The 17,115-nt window shown below is 52.2% G+C and overlaps 1 protein-coding gene across 1 annotated transcript in view; it reads left to right on the top strand.

Annotated features, from left to right (window-relative positions):
- TSHZ3 (teashirt zinc finger homeobox 3) overlaps positions 1–16,267 on the top strand; it is an 89,267-nt gene extending 73,000 nt beyond the window's left edge. Inside the window, exons 2-5 of the transcript XR_003524325.2 lie at positions 2,727–2,847; positions 4,552–4,797; positions 11,702–12,581; positions 16,155–16,267. The gene's annotated coding sequence lies outside the window, so the exon portion shown is untranslated. The remainder of the gene's footprint in view (positions 1–2,726; positions 2,848–4,551; positions 4,798–11,701; positions 12,582–16,154) is intronic.
- Positions 16,268–17,115: the final 848 nt, after the last annotated feature.

Here is a 17,115-nt window from a genome sequence, read left to right as displayed (position 1 = left end):
TGCTCTCTGCTGTGCCCAGATAACGAGGTGCAGGGTGGCGGTGGGGAGTCGGGGGTGGGTGGGACTGAACCCATACACGGGAGGAGTGGGGAGAGCATTTATATGATAATCACAAGCTTTTATTAGCCCTGGCAAATCATGCCAACAAAACGCTGGGAACATCATGTAAAATTGTAAAATACCTTTATTACTACATTCAAACTACTCTCGCAGTTATGCAGAATCAGAGCTCCTAACCTAGAATTATACAAATGAGAGATGTATTACATCCACGTAATACATAAAACACCTCAACTTAAAAAAAAATACTCTTTTATTAAAAATTTAAATTAAACCCTTTCAGAGATGTTCGGCAACACGCCTACGTTTCTTCCCGTTTCATCCCCGCCCCTTTTGTCAAGACAAGTCCCAAATTTCTGTCTGCTCTACTTTTCTCTCAGCAATCCATGTCTCTGCGAGTTTTTAGAGAGACCCTCACTAGAGTTTCAGACGGGTTTTTGGCAAATCGGGAGCGCCGAGCTGGCTCTGCTCGAGCCTGGTGATCTAAGCCACACAATTGTGCTGCGTCTGCAGGCGGGGCGCAGCGGGCTTTCCCTTCTGGGAGGCGGGCCTGGCTCCTTCCCCAGCTCCTCCGTGGGCCTGGTCCCTCTGTGAGTAGTGGTGTGCCCCGTGGGCCTTTACCTGGGAGGAGTATGGCACACAATGCATTCCTCCCGGGGGCGGGGGTGGGGGACCGGTTCCTCATGGAACCCGGCTCAGGGGACAGCACCCTCCCTCCCGTGCCTCCCGCATCTTCACATCCTGGAGCCCAGATTTCCACTCTTGAATTTTTCACAGGTTAAATATAGCATCGGTTTATTAGAATCCAAAGTCCTGCGTCTAACAGATTAAACTGACAACACTTCCATCACCACCAGGCCCATGTGGCTTGAAGGGAGATAGGATTTGTGCAAGTGAGGGTGCCTGCCCCCCCCCCCACACTTTACAGTTTGGGAGAAGAACCCGATACTCTGCCCATCTCGTCCTCACCCCACCCCAGGATTATCTTCAGGACTTTTCACTTTGGGTGTGGAAGTGAGGATTTAGAGCCAAGGTGGGTACCAGGTGATCTCGCCCGTTGGGCACCTGGAGCTCGGCACCAGGAAAGGATGCTCGCAGGAACGGGGCCCAGGAATTAGTGTTACCTCAGGAGGAAACACAGTTAGCTGGGGAGTTGAAGACCCTAGTCATGAACACAAACCTAATTTGGCCTAGGGACAGTCCCCCAGACCGTGCATCCTGGGAGGAGGTGTGTATGGCTGGCCAGGGCCTCACCCCATTTGGAAACGTAGGGCCATTTACTCTGGAGGTCACCGCACCCTCTCATGGCCAGAGAGCGGACCACTGCTCGGAAGAGCCTTCCATTCCCAGCCCAGAATGACCCCGATTGTCTGGAGGTAAAACGGGGAGATCTAAAGCGGCATGCTGAATCTCCCGTAGTTGTGCGCTGGTTCTCCTGTGGTTGGTGCTGGTAGAGAACGAGAGTATGGGAAGGGATGGGGCCTCCCAGTCGGGTCTTTAAACGGGCCCTGAGAGGAGGAGGGACGGTGCCAAGTGAGGGAGGTTTTAATCACAGGTGTGTAGGTGACCCCGACCTCACCCCGCCCAAGCCCAGGCTTGTTGCAGTCCTACTGTATATCTTCCAGCCATCACATTTACACAGTATCTTAAAATAACATTTGTGATAAATGTGCAATTTAACTAATTTATGGTGCTATGATGTGCTCAGGGCTACATGCAAGATGAAAATCTTAAATGGAGCTTGAACAGCTCACTTCACAACAAGAAATCAATATGCCACATCTTAGCTATTCGCTGCAGTCAACATTTAGCAAAAATATCAGTGATGTATCTTTAAGTTTTAGGCAGCAAGAATTCTATAATTAACCAAAATCGTACATAGTTAGAGAGGGTTGGTTATGATGAGGACCCAGATCTCCCTGGCATCTCCGTTCTATTTTCATTCTGCAAAAGGAAAAAAAAAAAAAAAATATATATATATATATATATATATATATTGATAGCCACCAAAGAGGCACCTCTCCCCAGGGTGTTCTGCTCAGGTGGAAGTGTGAACCTCCCCAGCAGAATTCAGGGCTGTGGCCCTGATTCCTTTTCTCAAGTTCAGACCACTCCAGCTAGGTCGACTATCCTGCCCCCAACCCCTGACCACCGACCATGCCACAAGGCCTGGTGACCAAAAAATACTGCAGAGGAAAGGGGCCCTATTACCTATTCCCAGTGCTGGGGAGAGCTGAGCGCCTTCTTGAGAGCAGAACCCTGACAGTGGAGAAGGACAGGAGCCGAGGGGAAGCAAGGCTGCATTTCGCAAATCCGGTGTTAAAACTGTTGTCTCCAGAGATTTCTAACTATCGAATAGGAAAGAAAGAAAAAAAAATTAAATGATTTGATTTTTTCAAATTCATCTGTGAAGTTCTTTTGAAATTGGAAAATTGCAATGGCATTTTATTCTGTTGACTATTTAGCACAAAAACAATACGCTTTGTATTATAGGAAGCAATCATAAAAATGAAAACACACAAACCCCAGCGCCACTCTTTAATAATAAATACTTTAACTTTAAAATAATAGCTATTATCCTTTTAGCTAATGGAGAAATTACCATTTTTACTCTGCCAGATAGTTATTCTTTTGGTAATAGAAACACTAACCTTTTTTCTCCCTAGGGATTTATTAGTAAGCACGTGTAATCTTTGGCAAAAGGAAACCTGAAAATGCATTTCCCGTGGGACCCCGTGCCAGTCGATGCCTTTCAGCCTGCAGCTAACCTCGGGAGCCACGGAAAAGGTACTCGTGCCTGTGTGCCCACACAATTCCAGGGCGCGCTGGCCTTTGCAAAATATGCTATAGTTAGCTTCGGGAACAATCTCACTCCTTTGGGGAAGGCTTCAGCTCTGTCTCTCAGCATAAAGCTTCTGGGAAGAAAAGCTCCTTTCCGACAAGCCCCACCTTCGCGTGCGTGGTGTGGCAACGTTGTGGCAGCCGAGGGCTGGACCCCCGTGTCAGTGCGGAGGAGCGGTCCAACACAGGGTTTTGTTTCCAGGGACGTGCTTGATCTTCCTTGCACTCCATTGGGTTTCTGCAAGCCGGAGGGAGATGCTGCTGGACTTAGAGGTACCATTTTTCTCTCCCCGAGGATTTGCCAGGAGGCCACCCCTAGGACGATTTAAAAGGCAAGCAAACCATGTCCTGGGTGGGCTTTGACAGTTCCAAGGGCATCCCGAAGCACCTTTGATTTGGGACCGTGTTCCCTGCCCTGCCAAGACAATGGATGTGCCAAATTGTTGGTCTGTGGCCTGACGGTCCGTGATGTCCGGACAGACAGATGGTGACTCAGTCAGGCCAAAGCTCTGGACATCGGCAAAGTTAGTGGCTTCTTGAGGCTCCGCATTCGGGGTCCCGGGCCCTACCCCTGGTCCAAAGAGCCAGGTGTTTTCAAAATTAAATCCCAATGATAGAAAATCAGAGGAATTGCTTCTCCACCACCTTTGTATAATGTCATGCACTAATATATTCTTAATAAATCATTCCTGATGATAATGATGATAAGCAAGGTGACCTCTTTCCAGAGATTAACGTCCACAATTAGCTACTCAGGAGTTAGGATACACTGTTATTTACTGTCTAACCCATGCTGTGCAATACAGGGGCCACCAGCCACGTGTGACTACTCAAATTTAAGTTGAATACAATGAAAAACTGAGTTCTTCAGTCATACCAACCACATTCCAAGCACTCAGTAGCCACATATGGCTAGTGGTTACACTTTGGCGGGGGCGGGGGGGCAGCCCAGATATGGAACGTTCCCGTCCTCACAGAAAGTTGGTTTGGACAGTGCTGTTTTTCCCAAGTAGGAAAGAGCTCATGGCTTGAAGATGAAAGTGTGCTTCCAGTCCTGGGTATTTCTAAGAATCCTTCCTTTGCCAATATGGGCATAGGCAACATTCTCACGTGCTAATATCTCTGATCAAAGCCAAGGACACACATACTTAACCTTGAGCATAAAATTATAAACAGAAGTGCAGGCATCAGTGTATGAAGTTGCTGATCATTCCCCCTGCTGTGGATATTATCTGGGCTGCAAACTCCGAAGCCCAGAGATCCGATGGATGCGGTCGTGACCTTGCTCTGCCCTTAGCTGGCGAGCAATCCCGCAGTCCTTGAGCTGCTTTCTTTGCCCAAGTGGACTTGAATCCTTCTCTGGGGCTTGGGGACTCAGACGTGGCTGGGAGGCTGGCCTGGCTCCTAGCCCCCATGCATGAGGATCCTGAGTCCCATGACCCCGCCGGGAACCCAGCTCCTCTGCTCTAGTCCCAGGTAGCCGCAGCGGGGGTGGGGGAGCGGGGGTCCATCCTGCTCTCTCTTTAAAAATTAAAATATATAAATAGGACTTTGGAAACGACTTTTTAAATTTGGAGGGGGGGTTACGTTTTAAAAATTATTGCGTTTCAACATCTCACTTCCATTACTTTTTTTTTTTCCCCACCTCAGGATTCCAGGGACACATTTACGACCGTCATAATTGTGAGTTAGAGATCTCCCAGGCCAAGTGAAATGAAATTACGAGAAACTGAAATCTGTTTTAATTGGAGCATTTATGGAAAAAAGAAGTCAGACTGGCTGCTTTTTTCCTTTATGTGGCTCCCCGATTCAGGACGATACCTGGGTCCGGAAGCCAGGGCCCGCCAAACGGCGACAGAGCGGGGACGAAGAGAGAGAGAGAAGAGAGAGAATGAGGTAGGTGTGTCAGGAAGGAGTCATTTTCTTAGCTTAAAAAAAAAAATGGAGGTACAGTCTCGGGAGTTCCGCCTCAGTGACCATGAAACCGAGTCGGCAAAAGCTGAAGGACCCAGCTCCTGAAAGCCTCATCAGGGCTTGTCATCGCTCTAATGAATATCATTTAAATTGCTTTGTATATTGGTGGAGTTTGGATGTCGATTTAATTTGTGCATGTGTTTGAGTTCTTCTGCTTGGCTAGGCTAACAGAGAAGCAGCCGCCTAATGAAAACTGAGTTGGTGACAGTGTGATGTGCTCCAACCCAGTCAAAAGGGTTTGAAGGGCTGCAGTGACAGCCCTCAGAAGGAAGTCGATGTGGCCGGGGGGAGAGAAGGGAGGCTTGCCCATTGGCGAGGGGACCTGCGAGGCAGCGGCCGAGGCGGTGTGGCTGGGCTGGGGACGCATGTGGCGTGGTGCTCGCCCAGCCCGGCCCGTCCGCAGCCCTTGGCCCCCTCCTGGGGGAAGGCCGAGCCCCAGGCCCGAGGCGCTGTGCCTGTCCAACCCAGGTCCACGCGGCTGTCCCCTCTCTGTGGTGAAGTGGCATGCGGATGCAGTTGCTGGGATTGGCCACCTCCGGAGCCAGGGATGTGGCTCGAGGTCCCCAGCTGAGATAAGAGGGCATCCTCCTGTTTGGACACCCCCAAAGAAGCAAAGACCTCCTCCCACGTGGTTTTCACCCCCGCCATCCGGGGAGGGAGGCTGGCTGGGGTTGCTGTGGGAACTATGTGTAAGGTGCCGCCTTCCCCGGGCCCACTGTCGCTCTCAGGAAAGTCAGCCAGGCTCCTGTTTTGCAGAAACACTAGAAAGGCAGGCTGAGCATAAACCCAGTTGCTTGCCTCTCCCTCCACTCAATCCCTTACCGCCAGAGGGGCTGTGGTTCTGGAAGGAGTTTGACCTGGGGCCGGTGCATTTCAGTCAGGGACTGGGTGTCTGGACCCAGGGGTCTGCAGCTTCATCACGGGCTGCCCGACACCCCAGATTCTCCCGGCGCGGGGGGGCGGTAACCGAGCCACGGGGTGGGCCCAGGCCTGAGGGGTGGGGAAGGGGAGGGCGAGCATATGAAAGCAGCCCCCTCCTCTGTCTTCTCTGCACTCCTCGAGGGCTGACCATTGAACAGATGGAATCTGCCTTCAAATGCTTTCTCCAGCTTCTTATAGCCTTCTCAGAGGTTGTCAATATTCACGTGATCAACAAGGCCGCACATAACCTGGAAAAAACAATCATAAACGACAATGTGCTTGGGGGTCTGGGCTGCTTTCTCTGCTCTCTAGACTCCCTCCAGCCCCACCCCTGCAGGAATCTGATCCAGGGGTGCGGGTGGGGGTCCCTCAAGGCTGTACAAGAGATGGACCCGTTCACCTACATAGCCTTAAGGCGGAGATGTGAGGCGTCCCCGGGAAAGCCAGCCCCTCCCTCCCCCTACCATGGAGAGACAGGGTTTGGACTGGATGGGGCAGCAGAAGGGGGCCTGGGGCAAGGGCTCCCTGAAGGCTCTGGGAGCAGATGGCAGAGTGTCCAGACCTCCAGAGGGTCCTCACTACCCAGTCTGTGCAAGGGACTTTGGCACCACGGCCCATTTAGTAGTGGCGGTTGGTTTTCCTAAACATGGGGACCCATTTGTCTTGAAAGAAGGTCTGAGGAGCTTCTGTGTGCCTGAGACATGAGGTGGGGGCACCGGTAAGGCCTCCTTGGACCCTACACAATTCCCAGTGGGACTGAGCCTTCACATCCCCAGGTGATCAGAGGGCAGCCCACCCACCCTGGGCCAGAACCAGGAACGAGGGAGAGAACGCCTAAGGCCCATGCTGGACTTGAGTGAGTTTGGAGCCAAGCTGGAGAAAGGAGACAAAACATAGTGACAAATAAATGTCAAACGTCCGAGTAAGAATGAAGATGGGCAGCAGACAAAGTGGGATTACAAGGCTCAGTCCCTGAAACACGAGGTGCCCTGGCAGGGAGCCTGTCTTTGGCGGGGCAGGCCTGGGCTGGACCTTGAGGGTCAGATAAGATTGGAGATGGCAGGGAGAGGAGAGCATGGGAGGCCACGGCTCCTCTTTGTGAGAAACCACCGGAAGGCCGGTGGCTTAGCCTCCTTCTGGCTACACCTGGAGATGGTGAGGCCAATGGCGTTAGCCTGTCACCTCCTGAGAAGCGCCCACTGGATCACCCGAAATTAAGCACTACTGGGCCCATCGATGTTTTCTTTATCCAGTCCAGTGTTTCTAATGTGGGGGTCTTTCTAGGATTTCTTCCACAGTTTCTTGACCACGTAGGGCTTGCGAAGTGCTTATGGGCACATCTATTCATTGGCTTAATGACAGGGTCTGTGGGCTCCCTGAAGTCCACACATGGGCCTTGGTGGTGGGTCCCTCCTGCTGCCTTCTGGAACTTGTAACTCATGGGGCGCCCCTTCCTTCCCAGGCTTGGGGGTCAAGAGTGCTTATCGAGATGCTGTTGGCAAGAATCGGTTCAGGATCTCAAGCGAAGAAAGGAAGTGTGGCCCAGGTACATGACGTCCAAGCATAGTGGCGTCAGCCACTGCTGGACATAGGTGCTTAAGTGATATCCCAGGAATCTCTGCCTGCCGTCTCTCTGTTTCTCTGTCTCTATCTCTGTTTTTCTCTCCCTCTCTGTCTGTCTCTATCTCTGTCTCTCCCCCCTCTCTCTCTCCCTCTCTGTTTCCCTCCCTCTCTCCCTCTCTCTCTCACTCTCTCTTTCTACCTCTGTCTGTCTGTCTGTCTCTCTCTCCCTGTCTCCCCCCCTCCCTCTCTCTCTGTCTCAGCTTCTTGCTTGGGCAGTTTTCCCTTCAAGGTATGACCTGCTCATAGGTCCAGCTCAGCGACCTTGAGGGAAAGGAGCTTCCTGTCACCATGGTGGGAGCCAGCACTTTGGGTGGCCAGGATTGGGTCCTTCCTGGACAACAGCTGTGATTCTGCTCAGCGTGGTGGTGGTGGGGGGGGGTGTCAAAGGTTCATCTCAACTTGGTTCCAGGCCCAAAGCAGCAGTACTTCCTCTGTTGCAAGGTCAGGTTCAAGCCGTACACTTAGGGTTCAAGTTTGGGATGCAGATGGCTCTGTCTACAGGTTGGTAGATGTTTCTCTTTGTATCTTGAGTAATGTCTAGAGCCTCAGCTTTGCCGAGAGGGTGGTGAGCTCCAGTGAGGTTCTCAGATTCCTCAGGAGGTGGCTCCTCTAAATAAAAGATCTCAATTTTCCAGGGGGCACTAGGGATAAGCCTGGTAAGAAGATAAGCTATGGGATTTGCACTGGCCCCTAGGGGCAGCTTCTCCTGGTGGCGGGCACAAGGCGGGGTGGGCAGCATCTCATCTTCCTTGGGCTGGAAGTGTCCCTGGACACCGCTAACCTTGGGAAGCTCCAGGCTACTCTCTTCTTAAGGTACAGCTGGAGGCCTGGCATCCTGCAGCGAGGGGCGGGGGGCTTCTTTGCCCAAAGGCTTTTTGTCCTTTCTGTTGCACTTCCTAGACCCTGATATGGCTGCGGACCAGAATTCACTAGAAAGTAAATTCTAGAAAGCTGGAATCTCTGGTACCTGAACTGAACACGGAATGTTTAGGTGGCATGGGTTGCCAAATGTGGCCTATGGACTGAGTATGACCTGCAGATTGCTTGGTGTGAGCCACACTTAAACACAAAACAAACCAAACTTTAATTCATTGCCAAATTTTGAAAACTGGGAGATTTCAGACAGATCTCTAGAGGACATATTCCTCTGTGACAGCACGTGGCTGCCCATTTCAGGGGGAGCATCAGCTCTCAGGTTGGTCCCCATCTCCACCTATTTGTCTGGTAGGCCAGCCTCCTTTGGAAGTGGAGGCTGAGACGAGCATTTGAGTGGATTCTGGTCCTTTGACAGGTGATCCCAGAAAGCACAGGTGGGAAGCCAGGGGGTAGGGGGCAGGGGGTGGTGAGACAGGAAAGGAGAAGAAGCTGGTTCCAGATGCATTAAGGAGCAGGATGCCCCCGGGGTCAATGGGACTTGAGCGCGCTGGAAAGCTCTGTAGGATTGTGCCAGGAAATCCGGAGTGGTCCCATCTGAGGGTCAGGCAGATGGGGGTTCTTGACTCCCGTCTGAACCTGGCTGAGCACTGCTCCCGGGGCATGGAAGATGGTGTTCCCACGGACTTAGAGACCCAGGGTCTTGCAGTAGGAAGCACTTGGCAGGTACAGAGGAGGAGCGGAGGGAGTATGAACGGCACCGCCTGGCTGCGACAAACGCCCCGTGTTCCCGTCTGGCCCCTGCACTCCTGCACGCATTAACCTGGGGGGCTGTTCGGCTCAGTGGGAAGGCTCCCGATGAGCGGGGGGAATGACTCGGCCAAGATAACACCCCATGTCAGCCGCAGAGCTGCTTCAAGAGCTCAGGCCGCCCCCTCCCCCTCGGCTGTTTCCACCAACCGGTGCTACTTATTCCAGGGAGACTGGAGCCCTGGATGCCTCACTCATCCGTTTTATTTTATTTAGTTATTTAATTATTTACTTATTTATGTTTTTATTACCCATCTAGTTCCAGAGATAACTTAGGGCTTCTGCACAGCTCATTAATTGCCTCATTGCTGGCTAGAAACAGTGAGATTGGCTGAGAGGGGAGGGAAGTACAACGAGTGGGGGGACCGGGAGGAACCGTGGGACACGGGAACCTGGCGGGCCGCGGCAGAGCCCCGCCGCCTCCTGGGGCGCACAGAATGATCCCGCCGGAAATGGCTTGTCACAGGAAGTCCCGCCCACAGGAAGTCCCACCCCCGGCCCGGGGCATACCTTGCCCGGACCGGCGGGATGGGTTGGCTGGCCTTTTATGCCTTTCCGGCTCCTCGCACTTGCTGCTGGGGGTAGCAGTGGGCAGTGGGTGGCAAGGTTGTGCATGCCAAGAGGGGAGGGACTCCTCTCTCAGTCTCAGACGTCTTCCATCCTGCCCTCCCCGCCCACCCCCGCCATTTCTTTGTGTGAGCAGATGTGTCCTTCCTCCGCAGAAATGCCCTGTCATAAAGTTAGTGTCAGAATCCACATGGATTATAATAGAATCCAGGTGGGCACAACTGCCATTGAGAACATGGAGGTGAATTTTCATCCCCTGTACCCCCGGGAGGGCTGATGGGGGCAGAGAAGGCGCTGAGCTGTGGCTGGGTGCAGGGGCTGGGACCCCAAAGGTCCTCGTAGGGAATGACCTCACATCACCCTTCCCAGTGCCACCCGCCCTGCCCCATTTGCTCGCCCAAGAAAGACATCATGCCAACACTGCAATCAATTAACCCTGAGGAATGGATAAAGGGGGTCGGGAAATTAATTTCATTTGGGTTTTCTCTCCTGAGGCCTTGCCTGGCAGCCAGCTCTCCCAACACCCACATGTCCCAACTGCTCCGTCCATCAGCTCTTGTCCAACTTAACTATTCATTTTATGTATTTTAATTTGGGCAGAACATTTATTTGGCTTAAATTTCCTTTTCAGGGGTTGGAATGTGCCTTCCACACACAGGCAGAGATGATCTGCTCGAATTTCGTCAGAAGGAGTTTAGTTTACAAAGATAGTAACTGAGCTATTAAAACCAACAACCCCTTTTAAAGCAAACAGACCATTAAAATATAGGAACAGTTTATGGCATAAATAAAATGGAGGATATAGATTATTTAAAGATAAGATTTTCAAGAAACAGGGATAAAAAAACATTTAAATAATTTCTTCATGATGTATATTTTTTTTACAAAGTGAACTTCAAAATGCAAATGCAAATTAAAAAAAAAAAGCACAGAAAGACATTAAAAATCCATCTTCTTAGTAAAGGCGTACAAAAAAGGCTTGACTTTTCCTTCTAGATCTGTAGATGATTTCAGAGGGGCGGGGTGCAGGGAACTACTTGAATTCATAAATGGCAGGATTTACCCAGCTTGGGAAGCCACATTGTGGAAAAAGAAGCAAGACATTTGCTTCTAGATCATTCTCTCGAGCAGGCTGACAGATACAATAATTCTGTCCATTAGTCCGATCCATTGTCTTCCTTCAGCACAGAAGTACTGTACCGCGGAGGTAGATTTCCACTGCTATGCGTATTTTAAGGGTTATTTGGCAACACGAGTAAAGCTAAAAGTAGCCTCTTAATCTAATTAATTGACATTTCTGAATCTTGCTTTCACAACAACACATGGTTTCATGTTCTGGGTTTTAGCACTTGTCAAGCTTTTTTGGAGAATGTTTTGGTCAGAATGACAAGATAATTTGTGGCTGAGGCTCCAAGCTAGAGAAGTGTTTAAGGCTATAATGATTTATTATCATCACAGAATAACAAAATTTACCAAGTGTTTCATCAGAATTTTTGAAATAAGTTTGCCACCATAGGAGAAGCAGCCGGGTGGGGGGTGGGCTGCGTCTGGAGACGGGGAGGGCTCAGGCTTCAATATACAAACCCAGCCATGACTGATTCCTTAAAATTTCTCTCTATTCGATTTATCTCAGCGCGTTCCTTGAGAGAGAAACCCCAGAGCATTTTAGGAGGACGAGGGGTGGTAGAAGGAGAACAGAGAGAAAAATCAGACCTCTCCCCCGGGCTCTGCAAGCAGGAAACCCGAGTCTCCGACTCCACTCGTAACATATATGTGGCTACAGCCAGCGATGAATTTCTACATTTTGGCACCGGTCAGAGTGAAAGTAGTCGCACTATCTATAGAAACTTTGAGATGGAGAACACTTGGAGTATGCTACTGAAAATGCAAGAAACACATTTTTGAAAGGATGAAATAATATCACTGAGTGACAGTAAATTAACATGCTGACATTTGCAGACTTTCAGAGCATTGCCATAAAAAGAAGTAATACAACATGACTAATTTGGACTTCTTCTTTCTTCCTTCCTAGGGAGAGACAGCCCTGCCCCTCCACGGCCACCCTGCAGGCTGTGCCTCACCGGCACTTCCTCCTCTTTCCCAGGAAACACTTCGGACTTACCATTCCCCTGCGCTCCGACGCCGTTGCCTCTCGGAGCCTCCGTGGAGAAGGAAAGCTTGACTTCTGTGCTCAGAAGATGCTCTCTTGAATGTCAGACAGATGTTGGGTGGCTGGCGGAGGGCATGCACTTCTGGCCACTTCGTGACAGCCTGCACACCGCCCCCATCCCCAACCAGGCAGTGCCAAGGCTGGGGGAGTCCTGGCACACAGAAAGCACCCACTAAACATTTGCTTAATTAATGAAAAAATGCATGGAGTGAATTGATTCCCCAGCTCACTGTCTCCTCAGTGGGGGCTCTCACAGCCAGCCTCTCAAAAGGCCATTCCCTCCCTGGAGCAGGATACTCCTTTGTTCTAAGAGCTGTTTCCCAGGTGAGCGCCACACCCCTCACAGCAAAATAGACAGCGGGTCTGCATTCTCACCCAGCACGGTGCCTGGTCCACAGGAGAGGCTCCACAAATGTGTGTTCTCTCTCTTTTAATGAGAGAGAGGCTCATTTTCCTCCTGGAAGAAGGGCTACCTGGAAATGAATGCACGTTTTTACAAACTGCCGCACTGGGCTGCCCGGAGGTGAACACGTGCTGGGAGGACGCACCCAGAGGCCAGCTGGGTGCTGAGGCTGAGTTCTGAGCTTCGGGTTCGGCCACAGACCCTGAATGCAGACCTATCCACGGATGGGGAGGGGGCAGCCAATTGCTGGACCTTTCTGTAGTGTCATCTGACTGCCTGTACATAGTTGATGTCCAAGAGAAACCATTGCAAGAGATGAATTGGATGTGGACGAGGCTGGTGAGTGTGACTGTGACCCAGACAGGGGCTAAGCCTGGGAAGGACAAGAGAGGAACCCAGGCTTGGCGGGGTGGGGGAGGGGAGGAGTTGCTGGGTCTCAGAACTGGGCATGAGCGCCTGGGGCAAAGAGCAGGGGGCCCCAGCCCCCGAGCTCTGCTCCTGAGAGAATGCAGAGGCTGGTGAGCCTGGTCTGCAGAGGGCAAAAGTCTGTGCTCTCAACATTTACAACTGGGAAATGAGCACAGGCCAGGGCAGACAATATGCCAAAGACCCATACCTTCCATGCTGTTCTAATTATTAAAAATCAGATCAGAGAGCCGTCCCCTCTTCTCCCCCAACCGGACCCAATCTGTCTGACTGGGCCTGTTTCAGTCCCAAGGGAGACCTGAGTTCTGGGCCTCGCCCGAGGGTTCTCCCAGGGCCTGAGGCAGAACACTGAGCCCGGTCTTGGCTATCTGATGATTTGAGAGGGTCTGGTGGGCTTGGTAGGAGACACATGAAGGATGACAGATGTGCTCCCTTCCCTCTCCCTGCCTAAGTTCCCAGCTTCTTGTGCAAACACTGACCAGTCCTGTCCCCACCGAGCATCCTGAGTTGCAAGAATGAGGGTTTCTGGAGAACATGGTCTCCTGGTTTTCTTCCTTATCCTGAGCAAAAACCGAGTGAGCTCAGAAGCCAGGGGCAGGCACACTCCCGACCCTGGCGGGTACCGCCGGCGTCCCCCTCGCCCTCCTACGGACCTAGGGGCCACAGCCCCACGTGTCCAGCAGGAAGTGGCCATTTCCAGCCGTGTGTGGTGCGCCCCTGCCAGACCCCGCCAGGACTGCGTGCGAGAGTGCGGGCATGCGGGTGTGCGGACAGACTGTTACGAGCTAACATAAGTTGAGACTAACCTTTCAGCAGAACAGTTTGAGTTAAAATAAAGGGATTGAAAAAGAGTACAATGACCAAAAAAATCTATAAAAATGCAATTGCGCTAATATAATTTTATCACTTATTTAAAAATTTAGTCGACCCAAAAGACTACCAAGTGTGAAATTAAGGAACAGCTCCTCTACTTTTATGGAAATCACTCTTCCTCACTTGTCTAATAGCCTGATTTTGTCAGATCATTTATTTCCATGGTTTTAAAATGAGCTTGACAGACAGAATTTTATAACACCACTTTACTGCAAATAAGAACATCATTTTCGCTTATTAAAACTGAAGCTTAGAGAAAGCATTAAAATTAACAGTTCACTCTGCTTTAACCTTTTGAATACTGCCATGACTTTACATGGAAGACCGTGCGTAAGGGAGGCCGTCGGTCCCGGGGTAGATGCCGGAGGTGGGATGGGGCAGGGAGCCCAGTTCTGCAGGAAGCCCAAGTTCTGCAGGGACTCGCAGAGGACACCCACCAGCCTGGAAATGGCCGTGACGGTGCCCAGAGGAATCCCGTGCCGGGCGATGAGCCCTGGCCACGGGAAGCCCAGTGCAAGACCCCCCTGGGGACACTAGAGGGGCCACTTGTTTTAATGTGTGGCTAGGGGCCTGCTTTTCGGCCCGGGAGACTAAACGGATGGAAGGCTAGGCTCTCTGAGTCTCATACATCGGTCCTTCCTGCCTTTATTCCGCAAATACCGCCGAGCATCTTCCATGTGCCAGGCACGGTTCTAGGCACGTAAGATGCCTCCTGGGTTAGACCGAGTCCCTGTCCTTGGGGGACTTAGCATGTCACTGGGGGAGAGCAACCCTCATCCAATAAGCTAATAAATATATAATCTCTTGCCTGGGAGGGTGATGCCGGCCACAGAGGAAACCAAAGTAGAACAGAGACAGACATATAATGTTTGCTGAACTGAAGTGATCGCTTTCTGTCTCAGGACTCTGGGCAGGCAGTTGCAAGGTGGCCGGTCCTGGCCAGCACGAGAGGCTGTTGTCCATTTCTGGTGCCCTAGGGGTGAGGGCTGGGGCAAGGGCATTGTTGGACAGAACATTTGGAATCTGCATTTCTGTGCCTGAGAAGTTAACTTTGTCCAAAACCCCAGAGAGCTACTCTTTCCCGATCTCTGGCCCAAATGCCAGGGAATTGACATCCCTGGATGTGGCTCCCAACCAGTGACTGACAAGAAGTGGTGTGGCAATGTCCCTACTCCTCACCCCTGAGAGGGACAAATCTGAGATGTGTCTTCCCGAGTCTTCCCATGGGATGAAGCTCCCGGTATACCCATTTTGTTGGTTGCCCCCATTAACGCACCCATGACTGCGTGCATTCCCTCCCCGAAACCCGACCTGTCTTCCCTGCACCTTCCCAAGTCAGCTACTTGCCCTAAATCCTTGGCCCAGAGTCTGGGAAATCTAGTCCAAGGCAAAGGCCCATGGCACACAGCTGGGACTGTCAGCTCTTGCTTTTCTCTGAACCGTGCATAGTAGCACCTTGCATGCGCTGCTTCGAGCTCTCTGCCCCAGCACACACTCCAGCCGTCCTGCAGGACCGCTCTGCACTGGCACTGGCCAGGTCCGCCTGGGAGCAGACTGACCAGGACTTAGCCCGGGCCCCTTGCTTCCTGCCCTGATGTATCTGGATGCTGCTGCTTGTGACCCCACAGAACTTGCTTGGCACTCAGTCCCCAACAGTCTTGCTCTGCAGTACGTTAGCTGCTCGTAGGGCCACTCTGACCGTCATGGGACGGATCTCCCATCGCCCACAGCACTGGCCAATTGGATTAGGCACCTGTAAGTGCCTCTGCCTTTTCTGCTCCCCAGTCCTTCAGCTCTGCTCCCAGGATAATGTTCCCACAGAAAGTACTCACATACGCAGCATGGCCTCAGGTCTGCCTTCAGAGGTACCCTGGCTAAGGCACCAAAGGGGGTGAGCACCGCTCAATGGGTGTCAGCTGGGTTTGCCAAGCCAGCTATCCCATGTCTGGGCTTGGCTTCGTAGCATGCAGCCCCTCCAGTACCTTTTACTTCTTCCCAGCCACCCTGAATAGCCCATGCCTTTGGATACCTCTGTGCCTTGGCTTATACCATTTCCTCTGCTCAGTGTCCTTCCTCCCGAGGGCATGCCTATCTGCAGTCCATCTGCATGTTGGGGTCTGGGTAGCCACCTTAGGCTTTCCTACTAGTGCTTCCTGAAACCGTTGACCCCCACCCTCCCTGGAGCACTCCCCACACCAAAGGCCATGTGCCCTCCCTCCCAGCTGACTCAGCTGACAGGGCCATCAACATGTGTTTACTGAGCCTCTGCCCTGTGTCCCCCACTGTGCTGGGGGCTATGGGCGGGGCCCTTAGCTGGAGCAGGGCCATAGTCCAGTGGGAGGCTACCTCTGGCTTACCCCGCAGCACCTCGGGGCTGTCGTGGTGCTGAGAGCGCAGATGACTAAAGGCGACTCTGGGCCAGGGAAGCCTCTGTCCCTTAGGTAATGTTACTTCCTCTGAATGGAGAGCTGTCTCTATCCTGGGGACCTTCTCTGTGCCTGGCATATAGGAGATAATCAAGAAATGATGAATGAATGGAAAATGAAGGATTGTCTAGTTAAAGAAAAAAAAAAAAGAACAACTTGGTACCTGTTTTTGCTGTGTCTGTTACAGCCTCCGAGTGATGCTGCCTCAACGCCCCTGGGGCACCCCCAGGCACAATCACTCACTCCTGAGGCCCCCTGGGCAAACATCTGTCGCTACTTTGTGTTGCAATCTGCTTACAGGTAAGTCTCTACCTTAGCCTGAGAGCACCTGGGGGCCGAGTCTTTCTCTTTCTGGCACCTGGCAAAGGTGGCGAGCATGTGTGTGGAAGACACGTGTGTAGATTGCTCTGAGCTGTAAAGGGATTCTTCCCCATGCAGCGAGGACCTAACAGCAAAGCCGCTGTGCCGGGTTTGCGGGAGCCAGTTCCCAGGCAACCCCCTCGACACCTGTTACTCTTGCCGTCCCTCAACAAGCCGATGAGGTGGAGCTACTTTATTTCATGGGAGGGGGAGCTGAGCCTCTAGGAGGCTGAATGGCAGAGTCAGACCCCATGCCAGGGGTGGTAGAGAATGGCCGCCTAGCCAGATCTGGGTGCCCCTGAATCTGGAGCTGCCCCTCGGCTCTCCTCCCCCAGCCCCTGTACCTCACCTTCACCCCCACCACCATGCTCTGATGGGCTGTCACTTCCTGCCCTGGGTGATCTCGTCTCCTAGCACCTGGGTCCAAGTTGAGACTTCTTCCTAAAGCTGTGAACGGAGGACGGACAGCCTTACTCATCTCAGCACCAGCTCCTGCCGCCACCAGGTGCAATTCCACGGGCGGTGGGTACCCGCTTCTCCTAGGTGTTGGGGCTGGACCCAGGCACTGCCTTCAGATGCAGCAATCTGCCCCTGGATTCCTAAGGAGAAGGAATTCCCTGTCCACCAGAGGAAGAACACAGAGTTCCTCTGCCACCATTCCCCTTGGAGGGTGCGCTGACACCCTGGACGCCGGAAGCTTGTGGGTGACTGTGGCCCCGGCTCAGACCGCACAGCACCACGAGGGAGCGGCGGTGGTGACAGGTGCTGTGGTGGGTGATGTGAGTGGC

This window comes from Zalophus californianus, chromosome 17, assembly GCF_009762305.2.
Source record: "Zalophus californianus isolate mZalCal1 chromosome 17, mZalCal1.pri.v2, whole genome shotgun sequence".
In the NCBI taxonomy this organism is placed as follows: domain Eukaryota; kingdom Metazoa; phylum Chordata; class Mammalia; order Carnivora; family Otariidae; genus Zalophus; species Zalophus californianus.
Note: the sequence above shows the minus strand (reverse complement) of the source record. Positions and strands in the feature narration are given on the sequence as shown.